Here is a 15,586-nt window from a genome sequence, read left to right as displayed (position 1 = left end):
GGCCCTCTCGCTCCTCCCCCTCTGCCAATCGATCTGCCCGTTCGCCGTCGTGGCCCCGCCCACTCACCCGGGCTCCTCCCGGATTGGGGTCGACGGGGCGGCCCCCGCGCGCGCCGGATGGCCGCGGCGCGTGACGTCAGCGCGCCGCCACCGCCCGCCGCCGAGAGTCGCGCGGCTCCCGCCCTCCGCGGTGCCACAGCAGCGAGACCCGCCGCCCCGGGCCCGGGCCGCACTCGGGAGCGGGGCGTCGCCGCTGCAGCCGCCGCCTCGGGAGCCGGTGAGCGGTGCGCGGTCCCCGGCGCCGCGGGGGAGGGGGCCTGCGGGAGAGGGCGGGGTCGGCCGCACGCGGGGTCTAGGCAGGCCAGCGGCCCGGAGGACGCGCGGGGGAGCGGGCGGCGCGCGCGGGGCGGCCCCGGCGCCCAATAAAGTCTGCTTTGACGAGAAACGCCTGTGCCTCCTTTTTCGCGTCGGGTGGCGTTTGCTCTCGGCGCCTGGCTCCGGGCGGGCGATGGCGGCGGTGAGTGTGCAGGGCCAGGCGAACAAAGGCGGGCGGGCCGCAGAGGAGAATGGCCGTGGGCCTCCGCGGGCCCGCATGTCGCCGCGAGCGCCCTTCCCCGCGAGGCGCGGGGCCCGGGGTGCCGAGCGCAGGTGGGCCGCGCCGGACGGCCGGGGCGGGGCGGCCGGGCGGAAGCGGCGCGCGGAGCCCCCAGGTCCACCGTTGGGAGGATGTCCGTTATCCTTTTGTGACCCGCGGAAACCTGAGACGGGGCCGTTGGGTGCCCGCTTCGCTGTAGAGCTTGGAACCACGGGGGCCCCCGCCGCTCGTCGTGTCGCTCGGCTCCTTGTGGCTTTCTAGAATTTCCTTCTGAGCTTCCCTTTCTTCGCTCTCCAGCCAATCAGTGTTTTCCTTGACCACCGTCTTCACCTATTTCTCACTTTCATAGACACTCCTCCCTTTGCCCACCAGGCTTTGCAATTCGTCTCATCCTTTAAAGCTCCCCCGTTTCTCCATTCTTCGTGCAACAGAGCCTGGATTTTTCCTGGCACGAAATAACGGCAAGTTCAGCCTTCCTGAATGGCTGGTGCAGCGAGGTGATTTTGCCCTTACTCATCCTTTTGGTCGACCTGACAGTTGGTTTAAAGCAATAAAAATAAAGACTCCCTGATTTTTTCAGAAAATCTGGGAAGGCGTGTCTTTGTTTGCCCAGTTTAATGCCGTGCAAATTCATTGAATGCGTACGTTCTCCACGCTTATTCCTGGAATAGTGTTCCTGCAGTTGAAGCCCATCATTGTTCTGGACTGATCCATCAGTTCTTAGGTCCAACTTGTTAAAACAAGCAGGTGTCTTTGATAACATATTAGAGAAAAGTTGATTCATTCTGATTAACAAGTGACTTGATTTAATATCTAATGCCATTCGACTTGACTTTTGAGAATTTCAGCATAAAGAGTGAAAAATGAGATCATTTTCTCTTTGCATCTGAGTTTCAAAACCTGAGTAATTCCCCTTGGAGTTCTGCACCCACACAGCTTGGCAAAGTAAAATCTGTTGAAATAAGTCATTTCTGGCTTCGTAGCTTATAAATTGTGCATAAATATTTCACAAGCGAAAACCAGTTGTGGGAGAATTTTGTATGTGGCTTAATTTCACTTTCCCCACTCTCTAGTAATTGACAAGAAAATGTTTTTGTAAGTAGTTGATACTTCCCTCTAGAAACACCAGAAATGGGGGAAGTACCTGCTTAGCTTCTAAATCCTAGATCTGTAGACGTTCACCATCAAGGGGAGAAAACTGAAAAGGGCTTAAAACTCGGGAAGGATGGCAGGTGCAACACAGCATTAAGATGTCCCTAAGTGCTATCCTCACACCTGCTCCACGGGTAGCTTTTAAAACTTGCCCCAGGGCAGGTGACCTGTTGAACATAGGCCTGGAGTTTTCTGTGGTAGGAGGTATTCTTGCTTTCAGCGCTTTAGCCGTGAAGGATCTTAGGACTAGATGTGCCAAGATCCTGCGCTGTATGGGCACTAACCTCGCACTTGCTGCAAAAGGTGAATGTCAATTTAAAAGGACAGGTTAAATTGCCATTTCAGAACCATGGCTCTGAAAGTTTGGGTAATTTTACTGCTTTTTCTCTTCTGTCTGGGCAGAGTGAATTGAGCCAATGAGCATTCCCTCTGAATGTTCTAGAGTCCCTTTTTGTTTTAGCAAGAAGCCAAATGATTAGGGTTACTAAATTAAGCTGGTATTTCTCTTAACACAGATCTTGGGTGCTTTTCCCTTTCCAACTGTGAGGGCAAAGGGTATGGCTGTGTCTGTCTCTAGCTCCATCCCTTATACATGGAATGATTGTTTGCTTTTTGGCTCATCAAAAAATGAAGGTGACATGACAGGAGTTCTGTATGATAGTGCTGGACTGTTTCAAGGGTCTCAAAAGCTCCCAACTTCACCCAAGACTTCCAGTCTACTGCAGAAATGAATGGAAACAACTGTGGAAAAAACTAGAATGTTGGAAGAATCCTGAGTCATGCAAACTTTTCCAGGAGCTCGAGAAGTCAGAGCTCACTAATGGTTGAGGAGATGTGGTGACAAATATCTTGCAAGGAATGTGTCCTTTGGCCACCTGATCAGGACAGAAGCAGGACAGAGATGTGGACTGTTAGCCACAACTCTTAAAGTCACCTGCCTTCTTCATCTTCCTAATGGTTTCTTTCCTGAAAGCTCCATTAAATGCTCAAACTCTGTTTTAAGAGCCTGTGGTTTAGGGAGACGCGTGGAGGAGGCAAATGTCAGGAGTGAGCAGAGTGGGGTGGGGGGAGGTAAAGGATGTGCATTAAAAAATGTTGGTACCGCTCCCGTTTTCAGACAGGGTCTTACTTATGGATTATAAGGCTAGCTGTTCAGTTTCATTCTGCCATATGTCCATTTTTTTAATTTCTTTTTTAATGTTTTTATTTTTTTTTATTTTTCGAGACAGAGACAGAGCATGAGCAGGAGAGAGAGAGACACAGAATCCAAAGCAGGCTCCAGGCTCTGAGCTGTCAGCACAGAGCCTGACGCGGGGCTTGAACTCACGGACTGTGAGATCATGACCTGAGCTGAAGTTGGTTGCTTAACCGACTGAGCCACCCAGGCACCCTGCCATATGTCCATCTGTGACAGATTGGGAATGGTTCAGGTGATGAACTCATGATGCTAAATAATTTCCCTTTCCACATACTGCGGTACCTTCCTTGTGAAATTCCTTTTGGTTAGTTCTAAACATCTAGTCCTTTTGAAGTTACCTCCAGTCCGCAGGCAGTTAGTGGTCTGCATCAGCTGCAGAAAGGAGAATGTTAGAGCCGTGGACATTTTTGGTTTTTAACGGACAGGGAAAGCAGCTGGGGAAGGAACTGGTTGAGGTCACAAAGACACATTGCAAGGTAGCCACGGGGCTGCATGTAGAGCGAGCCCCTGCTTTTGTTAGACTGCAAAGCCTCCAAGTTTGCAGGGGTTGAATTCCAATTTAAGTCCAGGCCGAGTGTCCTTTTTATTTATTTTTTTTAATGTTTATTTTGAGAGAGAGAGACAGAGCATGAGCAGGGGAGGGGCAGAGAGAGAGGGAGACACAGAAACTGAAGCAGGCTCCACGCTCTGAGCCGTCAGCACAGAGCCCAACTTGGGGCTCCATCTCACAAACTGAGATCGTGAGCTGAAAACACAAGTTGGATGTTTAATTGAGCCACCCAGGTGCCCCTCCAGGCCGAGTTTCCAATAAAATACTTGGGAAAATCAGGTTGAAATTTCACGTTTGTGCATCTAAGTTATGCTAAGTTTGTATCAATACAAGTCAAATGAGGGACGCCTGGGTGGCTCAGTTGTTGAAGCTTCTGAGCTTCAGATGGTGATCTCACAGCTTGTGAGTTTGAGCCCCGCATCGGGCCCTGTGCTGACAGCTCAGAGCCTGAAGCCTGCTTTGGATTCTGTGTCTCCCTCTCTCTGTCCCTCCCCTGCTTGCGCGCTCGCTCTCTCTCTCTCTCTCTCTCTCTCTGTCTCAAAAATAAATAAACTTTAAAAAGACAAATACAAGTCAAATGAAACACTATAGGCATGCATTTGCTGTCTTAATCATCTAAACTATAGTTCTCGGTTGTGGGATCTATGAAATCTGGGCCACGAAAAGCATACTCCCCACTCCATCAATGTCTATATTAGATTTGGAGCTTAAGTTGTGGTAAGGTGCCCTGACGAGACCTCTATTAAGCTGACATTTATGTACTATTTCACGTCCTTTTAGAAGACCTGAGTCAAATTCTCTTCTCTGAGGCCAAGCGGGTTCTTTCAGTACATGGATCTGGTTACTCCCCATAACACTAAGGAAAGTGGACGCGTCTTCGGTAACACATGAACCCGGTTCTCTGCTGGTCGATAGCCTCCCGAAGAGACGCTAGATCCACTTTTGCACTGACATTGGCTGCTGCCACCTGCCCAGCCAGGCAGACGCAGCGTGTGCACCTGAACAGAGTGAACGGATGCTTCTCTTGCAGCCCCTGTGACTTCTCTAGCCACGCCGGACGGCATTTGCATGCGTGGGGCGGGTTAATGCAGTGGAACAGAACAGCTTACGAGCACCACGGAGTTGTTAGCTTGGCCTTGCAGACGGGGTGGGGGTTTGGAATCCAGCCTCTCGGATGGATTTTCTCTCTAAAGAGGAGTGGCCCAGGGAGTTCAGGTGAGTCTGGCTGGTCATTCTCCTTGCCAAGTGCCTGGAGGACACAGCTGTGAGCGAGGATCACACACTTGTCTTCGGGGAACCCGCAGGGTCGGAGAGGATAGGTCCCAAACGGGTGGCTCGCAGATACTTGCCAGGATTCGGGTTGTGCGAAGTGCTAGGAAGAAGAGGAGAGGTGGGGGATGCTGTCAGGTAAAGGCCTTCCTGAGTAAGGGACAGCTCAGCTGGGACTGAGGCTGAAGGGACCAGAAAGTGCCTGACCCAGTGTTTGGCCGCACACCGGCCTTTCATTCTTTTATGTTAGTTTCTTTAAAAACAAAAAAACAAAAAAAAAAACTTAGAGCGCGAAAGTGGGGGAGGGGCAGAGAGAATCAAGTAGACTGAAGGCTCCGAGCTGTCAGCACAGAGCCCGTCGCGGGGCTCGAACTCCCGAACCGTGAGATCATGACCTGAGCCGAAGTCGGACACTTAACCGACTGAGCCACCCAGGGGCCTCTGTTTTATGTTAATTTCTATGTGAAACAGCAGTAGATAAATCAGGTGATAAATGTGTAAATATTGGGGAAGCCCATAACCCTCATTGTTAGCCTTGGAAATTCATCGAATTAACATTAATCCACTGAAACTGCTTTTGGGGTTGGCTGAGGTTTTCTCACTCATGCTTGGTTACTAACATCATGTCCTACTGTTGTCTTGTATCAGCCATTCCTTCTTCAAAATCCACACCTGAACTTGGGGGTTAATAGTGGAAATGGTTTTGGAACTGCAGACCTTGCGAGACAGACCAGCTGCAAAGCTGATCAGTGAGAAGAGCAGACCGGAGTCACCCCAAGCTTGGGGTCAGGTCCCAGTGGCGCAGTTTATCAATCGTGTAACATTAGCAGAGGCTTGTAACCTCTATACCCTTCATTTCCTCTGCTGTAAAATGGGCCTAACAATGCCAGTCTTCAGGCGTTATGGGCGTGCACAGTAATGGTAAGGAAAATGCCCAACTTTTGGGCTTTTTTGGTATGTAGGGTGCTTGTACGCTCAGGACCAGTTATGTTTTCTTCCTACGCTTCTCTTTTCCTGGGTGAGCTAGTTCCTGACCCTCACGTCTCAGCCTCTGCGCCTGTGCTGTGCATTCGGGTGCTGCTGGTTTTGCAACTAATGATTATAGATGGGATCCAACACTCACTTGGTTTCTTAGAGCAAATGAGAATTCATTTACTAGCCAGGTAGATTTGCCATATCAGAGGTAAGTATTTAATCTCTCTGAGCTAGGTGGATTGCTGTCTATTAAAAGTAGAATAAACAACTTGCTTTTGTGTTTTCCATGTTGATCAGAACCAGTCTCGGGGCGCCTGGGGGGCTCAGTTAAGCGTCTGACTTGGGCTCAGGTCATGGTCTCGCAGTTCGTGAGTTCAAGCCCCACGTCAGGCCCCGTGATGTCAATGCAGAGCCTGCTTCAGATCCTCTGTCCCCCTCTCTCTGCACCTTCCCCACTCATTCTCTGTCTCTGTCTGTCTGTCTCTCTCTCTCTCTCTCTCTCTGAAAAATAAATAAACATTTAAAAAAACCTCAATTTTTCAACATTGGAGCTCCCTTTGGACATGTCTGTACTGCGGACTGCTGGTGTCTCGCTCACTTTTCTTGTGACACAGGTGCTCTGGCTGGAGAGGGTGGACCCAAGGAGACTTGGCACAGGCGTCGTCATGGTGGGGTTCAGCCCCCGCCACAGGAACAGCAGCCTAGAGGTGGGAGTCAGGAAGGAGAAAGGCTGTTGATCTCTCCTCTGTGTTCCCATGAGCCACGTTCTGGTGCTGAGTTGCCGACTGACTTCCTTGGCACACCCTGGCGCACCGTTCTTTCCCTGCTTGGGTCACGTACAATTTTGAACTTGGGATTTGAAGGATGGGGGTAGGGAAGAAGGACCATCCTATCTAAAGTGTGCCATCCTGTTACTCCCCGAGGAATGGGTTGGGAGTCTCCTTTCACCATTCTGCTTAAATGGCATTGTCATCGTGGCAGGAATGCAGTTGTGGGTTGGGTGCGTCTTTTCCTAGGGATGTTTTGGCCAAATCCTTCCAAAGGCGGTGTGAGCCGCGACCCAGTGTGAGGCTGGTGCCACTTCAGATGCTACTCTGGCATCGTCTCACCTGCTCTTGTATTTTTTGAAGACCTGGGGCTTCCTCTCACACCTGAGCCATACCGGCTCGTAGGTGACTTGAGTCAGCCCTCTGACAGCCCTCAGGTCTGTATTTTGGCCTCTGCAATTCCATTATCTCATTTCCCCTCTTCAGCTGCCATATCCTGGTCCTTGTCATTCCTGAGAGCAGCAGCACATCTGGACTCTTAAACCCCCCAATACCCTGCCCCTTCCGACTCATACCTTCCATCCCATTGACCCTCTGCTTCAGCCTCAGACCTTTATTTAGTGTTCTCACCCCTCCTTTCTTTCCCAGACTAGAAACCCATGGTTAATCACAAGCGTCTTCAGCATCCCGTCCTGCTTCTGTCTGATAAAACTTCACCCTTGGATCAACCCACCTCTGTCTCTGCGCTTCTGGAATCCTGGGACCCACTGCAGGAGACACCGCTCATGTATGTAGACTTCTGCTGTAACGTACGGTCTCCAGCGTCAGCTATGTTGTTTAAATTTTTTTTTAGTGTTTTATTTACTTTTGAGACCGAGAAAGACAGAGCATGAGAGGGGGAGGGGCAGAGAGAGAGAGGGAGACACAGAATCCAAAACAGGCTCCAGGCTCTGAGCTGTCAGCACAGAGCCCTACATGGGGCTCGAACTCACAAACCGCGAGATGATGACCCGAGCCGAAGTCGGACGCTTAACTGACTGAGCCACCCAGGCGCCCGCTCCTGGTCTTGAAAAACAAGCCCCTGTCTTGACCCTGTGTCTCTGTAGCTGTAGCCTGTCTCCTGTTCCCAGCTAAGCGTCCCGAGCCCGTCTGTGCCACCCCAGGCCCTGTGTCTCCCGGCGGTCTACCGGACATTCCATCACTGGCCACACAGGCGGAGGCTTTCTGACCTGCTTCCTCGCCTTCTCTTGCACCGAACACCGGCCGCTACTCTGTCCCTGGACTTGTCACCCCGGCTGTCTGCACCGCTCAGCTCGGTCTCCCCCTTCTCACTTCTCCTCTTGCCACTCTCCGTGTTCCGCGCGCTCTGCTGGGTCATCGGGTCCCCACGTGTGGCCCCAACAGCCACCTGCGTGCTGACCGCTCTTAGCTTCCGTCCCTATTCTGTTCACCCCGCTGTCCCAGATGGCCCCATGCACTGTCCCGCAGCACCCTGGCCGCACCACCCGCCTAACCACCTCTCCGTCCACGCCAGCCCTGCTCTTCCAGCGGCTTCCCTCACCACCGCACTCACTTGCAGTGAACTTGGGAATTCACCCTGGACTCCTCGCTCCCTCATCCCCCATGTGTAGCCACCAACTCCTAATGAGTTTACTTCCCAAATATTTTTTAAAGCCCGCTTTTCTCCATTCCCGCTCCTACTGTCCTCACGGAGGCTCTGGCTCCCTGTCACCTGCCCTTTGGCCAGCCCGCTGCTGCGCCTGCCACCGGTCCTCCTGCGCCAGGGGTCCCCTGAATTTTTCTAACGTGCAGAGGGGACCACATCGCTCCCCGCTTCAAACCTCTGGGGCTCCGGGCGCCTCGGGACGGCCGGCTCCTCCGCGAGCGTTTCGAACCTTTCCGCCTAGTTTACTCGCCTTCCTGCCACCTGCAGACCCTGTTCATTTCCCTCTGCCTAAAACAGCCTTTCCCGCCTCCTTCTACTTTACTCATCTTCCGGAACTGCTCAGGTGATCTCTCCGGGAAGCTTTCCTTGGAAGGGTATTTCCACAGTCACAGTTACCATTGTTCTCACTGTAGTGAACATGGCTCTCACCCGGTCTGCTTTTCTCACAAAATCACACATTCCTTAAGGGCAAGGACAGTGTCTGGTTTGCCTGTTGCTCCCAGAGGAACAGGGCCAGCCCCGTACAGGACACACGGGGGGCCTGTCTGAGCAGAACTACCCAGTGGTGTGGTTGCCTTGTCCTCTTCCCTGCTGCACGTGGAACGAAGCCCAGGGTCCTTAGCTGGGTTTCAAGGAAACCTGGTGTAGCAAAAAAACCAAATAAATAAGAGACCTGGATTTGAATATTTGTCTCACCATGGATGAATTAACTAAGAGATCTTAGATGAGTTTCTTAACCTCTCGGGTCAGTTTCTTTATCTGTAAAATAGGAATGTTGACGTTCAAGGTTGTCGGAATGGCAGATTGTAATAAAATATACAGTGCTCCTGGCTATAGTAGGTGCTTAGTAAATTCCCTCATCGTTACGGCTTTCCCTGCACCGTCCTGCTCCACCTCGACCCCCTCCCCCAACACCCAGCCTCACAAAAGTTGTCTTGCTTCCCTGCCTTTGCTCCGTCCGTTAAGGAATGCCTTCCTCATGTCCATCAGCGTCCACTCGGTTCGGATCCTGCCTCACGGCAGGCCCCCAGTTAGAAATAACCCCTTCGCTGGTCTCCAGTCCCCCATACATGTGATATTCCCAGCTGATGACCAGCTAGCGGTCTTCTAACTACCTGTAGGCGGTTCCTGGGTTGGAAGCTTCTGGAAGGCAGGGATGTTTCTTCTTAGTTTCGCAGGTCTCCGTGCTTCTGAGCACTCAGGGCCTGGAGCATCCTAAATGTTAAGTGAGGGGCTGTTTACTTTGACGGGGATTGGGAGGTTGGAAAATGCTTCTTTGCCGGGTTAAACTGTTGTCAGCGTCTTAAAGGAATCAAACCCTCTGGGAACTCTGAATTCTAGCTTACCCAGCCTACTTGTCCGTAAGATTTTTTTGCCAGAGGTGAACGTTCCCATTTGCAAGCAAGTAAACAAGTGTCTGGAAATTAGACATCATTCTAGAAAATCCATGTCAAACACGGTGAAAAATCATCAGTCTTGAAATTAGTTTATAATGTGAAGAAAGCAAAGCCTGTTGTTTGCTCCAAGCTACAGGAAAGTGATGTGTATTTCCAATTATTTCTCAAAAGCATATTCAAAACGGAAATTCTTTAAGTAGACTGTGCTTTGGGAAGATAATCTCATCTTGACCTGCTGAAAGGAAGCTGACACAATCTCCTCCCGCCCTTTTATTTAAAAAAAAAAAATTTTTAACATGTATTCATTTTTGAGAGAAAAAGACAGAATGTGAGTGGGGGAGGGGCAGAGAGCAAGGAAGACACAGAATCGGAAGCAGGCTCCAGGCTCTGAGCCATCAGCCCAGAGCCCGACGCGGGGCTCGAACTCATGGACAGCGAGATTATGACCCGAGCTGAAGTGGGACGCTTCATCCACTGAGCCACCCAGGCATCCCAGCCCTTTTATTTTTACATTTTATTTATTATTTTAGAGTTTTTATCTATTTAAGTAATCTCTACACCCAACGTGGGTCTCAAACTCAGGACCCCAAGATCAAGAGTCGCACGCTCCACCGACTGAGCCAGCCAGGCGCCCGTCATCCATCCCTTTTAAAGCGAATGGTGTTGGCAGGTGAAATCCCATCACACCCACCACAGCAAAGAGAGTCTACATGAAAAGACCATTTCCTGTGGAAATAAGCGCCTTATTGATTGATGTATCAATCCAACGGTTAGCAGGTTGGCAATGCTGTTTGCAGACAGAGGTGTTTTAGGACCTGCTTGCACACATCTGTCACAGCCATTAAGTGGTGATTTCCCTTGGACACTGCTCATCCCCTTTCCCCCCAGACCATTGAATTCTCCATGCAAAGCCTACTCATTGAGAGAAGAGAAGCGGTCCCCTTGTGGCTGCGACCCAGGCAGGTAGCCCTGTCCAGCAGGGAGCTTATGATGTCAGAGTTTATCTAAACTCCTCTCTTGCAGCGTTTAGGGTGGCAAACTAGCCAAATTCAAACTTGTTTTTATAGGATCCAAATTTAGCAACTTGTATACAAAATGTAACGGGTAAACCTCCGTCCTATAAACTACTTCTGCCCCAGGAACATCAAGGTGGGGAGGTAGCCTGACTGTCATCCAGCCTACTCCTGCCAGCTCAGTACCAGCAGCTGGCTCTCCGGGGGGGGGGGGGGGTCCTCTTGCAAACTGGGGTTCCACATTCATAAATCTAGAAACAACCAGGAGAAATAGGTGAATGCATTACTGTGTCACATGCCTGCGTGCGGATGCATTTGTTGAGCAGAGTATGTTGGGGGGTCCCCGTGGCCTGGCTGAAGACTACTCTTAGCACCCGGTGCTTCCTTCTTGCAGAGCCCCAGTTTTCTCATGGCAGGTACCAGGGAGAAATTCGATCCCCTGGGAAGGGTCTGAGGAACTACCTTTGCTTAGCAGACAAATCACGATTGGGCAAACAGCCAGGGCCAGCGTATTTCCTTTAGCCAGTGACTGATCTGAGAAGGAATCAAAGAGAATGTAACGCAGTTCTGGCCAATGAAATCTTCAGGAGAGTGTGTATTGCGGAAGTGGCTTTGCCTCCCTAATGAAAAGATACAGCCTGAAGAGAAGACAGTCCTACTTCTTCCTGCCCAAAAACCAGTGTGATGGCTAGGGCTGTGGCAGCCATTTTAGGACTGTGAGGAAAGGACTAAGGGATTTGGGGTCGTTGGTCCAGCACCATGGACCTGTGAACCCACTGGTACCACAGGGCCTGTGTGAGCCATTGCACAGGTCTGTTCTTGGCATGGTGGCACAGGTCGGACTGTGAGTATTTCCCTCTGGGAACAGGGGGAGTGGGATGGAGGGCTGGCATGCCAAAGGGGGTGCTGCTCTTCTGTATTTTCTCTTGGTAGGTTGATGGGATATTGTTTATGCTTATTTACTTGTTTTGAGAGAGAGAGAGAGAGCACAAGCGGGTGAGAGGCAGAGAGAAGGAGAGAGAATCCCAAGCAGGCTTTGTGCCTTCAGTACAGAGCCCGATGCAGGACTCAAACTCACGAACGGGGAGATCATGACCTGAGCTGAGATCAAGAGTTTGACACTTAACCAACTGAGCCACCCGGGCGCCCTGGCTTTTAAGTTTTATAAACAGTTTTAATAATATGAAAAACTGCTATGGTAAAATCATCAAAAATGTAGAACATTTGAGTATATTGTATAATCCCAGCTTTTGGGGGGGAAGGTAGAGAAACAGTGAGGAGGTACGTAGGTCACAACAGTGCAGTTTTCTTCTGGGAACTGGGATTCTAGGCGGTGGTTTTCTTTGTTTACATGTGTGTGTGGCTTTCACATAAGGGATCTTTTTCCTGATTTTTTTTTTTATTGCAATAAAAGACAAAGCAGAAAATGTACCATCTTGGGCATTTTTAAGGGCACAGTTCAGGGGCACCGAGCACATTCACACTGTTGTGAATTCATCATCTCCAGAGCTCATCAGCTTGCAAAACAGAAACTTCCTGTTGAACAGTAAGCCCCCTGCCCGGTCCCTTCAACCCCTGGTGCTGACCGTGCACTTTCCACCTCTGTGAAGTTGACCGTTCTGGGCGCCTCACGTGTGTAAGTACATTGTGCAGCGTCCTTTTGTGACCCTCTGGTTTCACTTAACGTCCTGCAGATTCCTCTGTGTTGGAGCAGGGGTCAGAATTCCCTTCCTTCCCGAGGCTGAGCCATAAGTGCCTCGTGTGGACACACCACACCCTTGTCCGTGCCACCATGGGCACTCAGGACTGCTTCCACACTTCAGTTGTGAATAATGCTGCCGCGCACATGGGTGCACAAACAAGGATGAATTTTGTAATCAGAGGGAAAGTAGCAGGGACGCCTGGCTGGCTCTGTGGGTGGAGCACGTGACTCGTAATCTCAGAGTCGTGAGTTCAAGCCTCACGTTGGGTGCGACGCCTACTTAAAAGAGAGCGAGGGGCACCTGCGTGGCTCAGTTGGTTAAGTGACTGACTTTGGCTCAGGTCGTGATCGAGCCCCGCATCGGGCTCTGTGCTGACAGCTCAGAGCCTGGAGCCTGCTTCCAATTCTGTGTCTCCCTCTCTCTCTACGCCTTTCCCTGCTTGCTTGCTCTCTCTCTCTCTCTCTCTTTCAAAAATAAACAAAAAAAAAAAAAGAAGAGAAAAGTAGCAAATGAAGAAAATCTTGGGGAAGCCACATCATCTATTTTGAATTTGTGCTAATTTTCCCCATCATTTCTCATTTTGTATCAGACGTCTTGAGCACTTAGCCAATAGTAACATTTCCCTCTCTGCGGGAAGGGAAAATTAGTACCTGGACGCTTTCTCCCCGCTTGAAAGCCTGATGGCCGTGCAGGGTTAGCTGCTTTTAAGCACTCGCACCTGCTTCCCACGTCCTTCCCTCACTGGGCCTGGTCACGACTCCCGGAGAGGGCGGCCCTACGCACTCCTGCCTGTACCTCCAGGCTGTGTGGGGCTGTCGGGCCGTTTCCCCAGCCAACTGTACAGAAGGCAAAACAGCCATGAGTCCGTTCGCCAGCAACGCAGGGCTCCCGGTAGTCACCGCCCCACAGAGACCCCAGGGTTCAGGACACGTGGGGTGACCATGTGCCAGGTGCCCTGCACCCAAGCCTCTTCAGGACAAGGAGATGCCGTTAGAGCTCACTAACTTACTGGAAGGGGCAGCACTTGAGTCAGAAGAGACCCTCTAACTGATGTAGTCCAAGCACTTGAGATGCCCAGGCCGGGTGTCCGTGCACCATGCTGAACCGAAAGTGCCTTTTCTGCCCTCAACCGGGTTGACGTGGCAGCCAGACCAGCACCGCTGGGCCTGAGCAGGCCCCATGGTGGTCACCTGTGCTCGGAAGCCTTTGTTGGGCCCTGCTACTCTGCCAGCTGGCTCTCGAGCCGCTCCAGGCCGTCTACGGGCACCCAGATGTACCTTGTCCCTCCCTGCCGCTCCTGCCGTCCCCGAGGTCTTCCTCCCCAGGCTCTCTCTCTGCACACTGGCCCCATTTTTTTAAATGTTTTTTTACATTTTTTTATTTTTGAGAGACAGAGACAGAGTGCAAGTGGGGGAGGGGCAGAGAGTGAGGGAGACACGGAATCTGAAGCAGCTCCAGCTCTGAGCCATCAGCACAGACCCTGATGCGGGGCTCGAACCCATGAACCGTGAGATCATGACCTGAGCTGAAGTCGGACACTTTTTTTTTTTTTTTTAATTTTTTTTTTCAACGTTTATTGATTTTTGGGACAGAGAGAGACAGAGCATGAACGGGGGAGGGACAGAGAGAGAGGGAGACACAGAATCGGAAACAGGCTCCAGGCTCTGAGCCATCAGCCCAGAGCCTGACGCGGGGCTCGAACTCACGGACCGTGAGATCGTGACCTGGCTGAAGTCGGACGCTTAACTGACTGCGCCACCCAGGCGCCCTGAAGTCGGACACTTTACCGACTGAGCCACCCAGGTGTCCCTCTGCACACTGGCCCTTTAACTGGTGCCCCAGGGCCCCCAGCCAGGTCCCCCAAGTGTTCATGGTGCCGGCTCAGGCTCTGTGCTGGGGCCTCCCTCTCATCTCCACTTGGCCTCTCTGTCTACACCCCTGTGCTACCTGAGCCCGGAGGAAGGGCCCGGGGATGCACGCTCACTAATACCACTTCCCTCTGGCAAGTCTCTGGGAGGATAGAGAATCGAAGACGAGCCTCTCTGTTAAACTGGAGCAAGCTGGGGTGGGAGGTCCCGGGACCCAAGGGAAGCGGGTGGCCCCACCCTGGGTACCAGGGAGGGGTGCGTCAGGGCCATTTCTGCCAATTAGGGCTTAAGGCAGTGACTCTGGTGAGGAGCTAGAAGCTGGTTCTAGAAGCCTGGTGTTATCTTTTACACGCACAGGGAACTGCGTAGAGTTGTGTCGTGGCCTCTGCAGCTGTGCACCTGCTATTTCCCGTTCCCTGCGCCCGGCTCTCCCTTCCTGCTCCTTTAGTGTCCCTCTCCACGTCTCGTTTTCCCTTGCTGTCCCCTTGTGTCAGCCTCCCACAGACCCTCCCTCTTTCATACAGAGGTCATGGGTGTCCATTCCACACCTGTCTGTCTGCCCGCAATGGCTTTATGTGCTATTAATAGAGCCAGCACGTGACTGATGGTTTGGAGCTTTTTTTTTCCCCTAGAAAAATTCCAGCCCGTTATTTTTTTCAGTCAATGGGCTTTCATTGATTTTCCTCCCCACGGATCAATGACCTTGTCCAGAAAAGCTCACCAGCACCCTGTAGAAATGCAGGCCTGGGAAGGAATCCCAGAGCCTCTGAGTTCTGTTTGCAAAACTGAGCTCTGGCCCCCGAGCCCACCCTCACGCTGCTGTGTTTCATGTTCCCCCCCACCGCCCTCCCGTGACACACACCAAAACCGGGAACCTGCCTTCTTCCTTCCCCGTCCAGCCCGTGGACAGGCAGTGTCGGGTGTCTGGGCCTCGTGTCTCCACTGTCCTCCCACCCAGCCTGGGGCTGGGCTCCCTCTTCCGTGTGCTGCTTCTGGGCAGGCCGAGACCAGAAAGGCAAAACTCTCTCGCGCTCCCTGGTCACGGGTCCTGGGCGAAAATCGGGTCCCTCCGATCAGATGCCCAACTCGGAAGGCCTAGGGTAAGGGTAGGCTTTGGTGTACGTGGGCACGTGCAACGTGTATGTGACAGGCTGCACCTAGAGCAGAAAGCGGCACTGCCCCCTCCCTGGCACCGAGGGCCATCTGTGTTGGGAACTGGGAAACAGGGCCCTCTCTGCTCGAGGCTTCCCGGGACATGTTTTCTGGGCATCGCCAGGAGAGCCGCGTGGGGCGCTCGCCACAGCAGCGGCCACACTGTTCTCTGATCTCTGTCCCCACCCCCACCTCCCCTGCTGTGCGCGCTTGGCCCTGTGGCCTCGATGGTGGCCCCCACCTTCTGACCGGGGCCCTTTTTGGCGGGTCAGCCATTCCTG

At 52.1% G+C, this 15,586-nt stretch overlaps 1 protein-coding gene across 1 annotated transcript in view; it reads left to right on the top strand.

The window, feature by feature from the left end:
- The first annotated feature begins 194 nt into the window (after positions 1-194).
- The window catches only part of DEGS2 (delta 4-desaturase, sphingolipid 2), a 70,124-nt gene continuing 54,732 nt past the window's right edge, over positions 195-15,586 (top strand). Inside the window, exons 1-2 of the mRNA XM_042990517.1 lie at positions 195-277; positions 7,155-7,293. The gene's annotated coding sequence lies outside the window, so the exon portion shown is untranslated. The remainder of the gene's footprint in view (positions 278-7,154; positions 7,294-15,586) is intronic.

Source organism: Panthera tigris, chromosome B3 (assembly GCF_018350195.1).
Source record: "Panthera tigris isolate Pti1 chromosome B3, P.tigris_Pti1_mat1.1, whole genome shotgun sequence".
NCBI classification, from domain to species: domain Eukaryota; kingdom Metazoa; phylum Chordata; class Mammalia; order Carnivora; family Felidae; genus Panthera; species Panthera tigris.
This window is presented reverse-complemented; position numbering and strand designations above follow the sequence as displayed.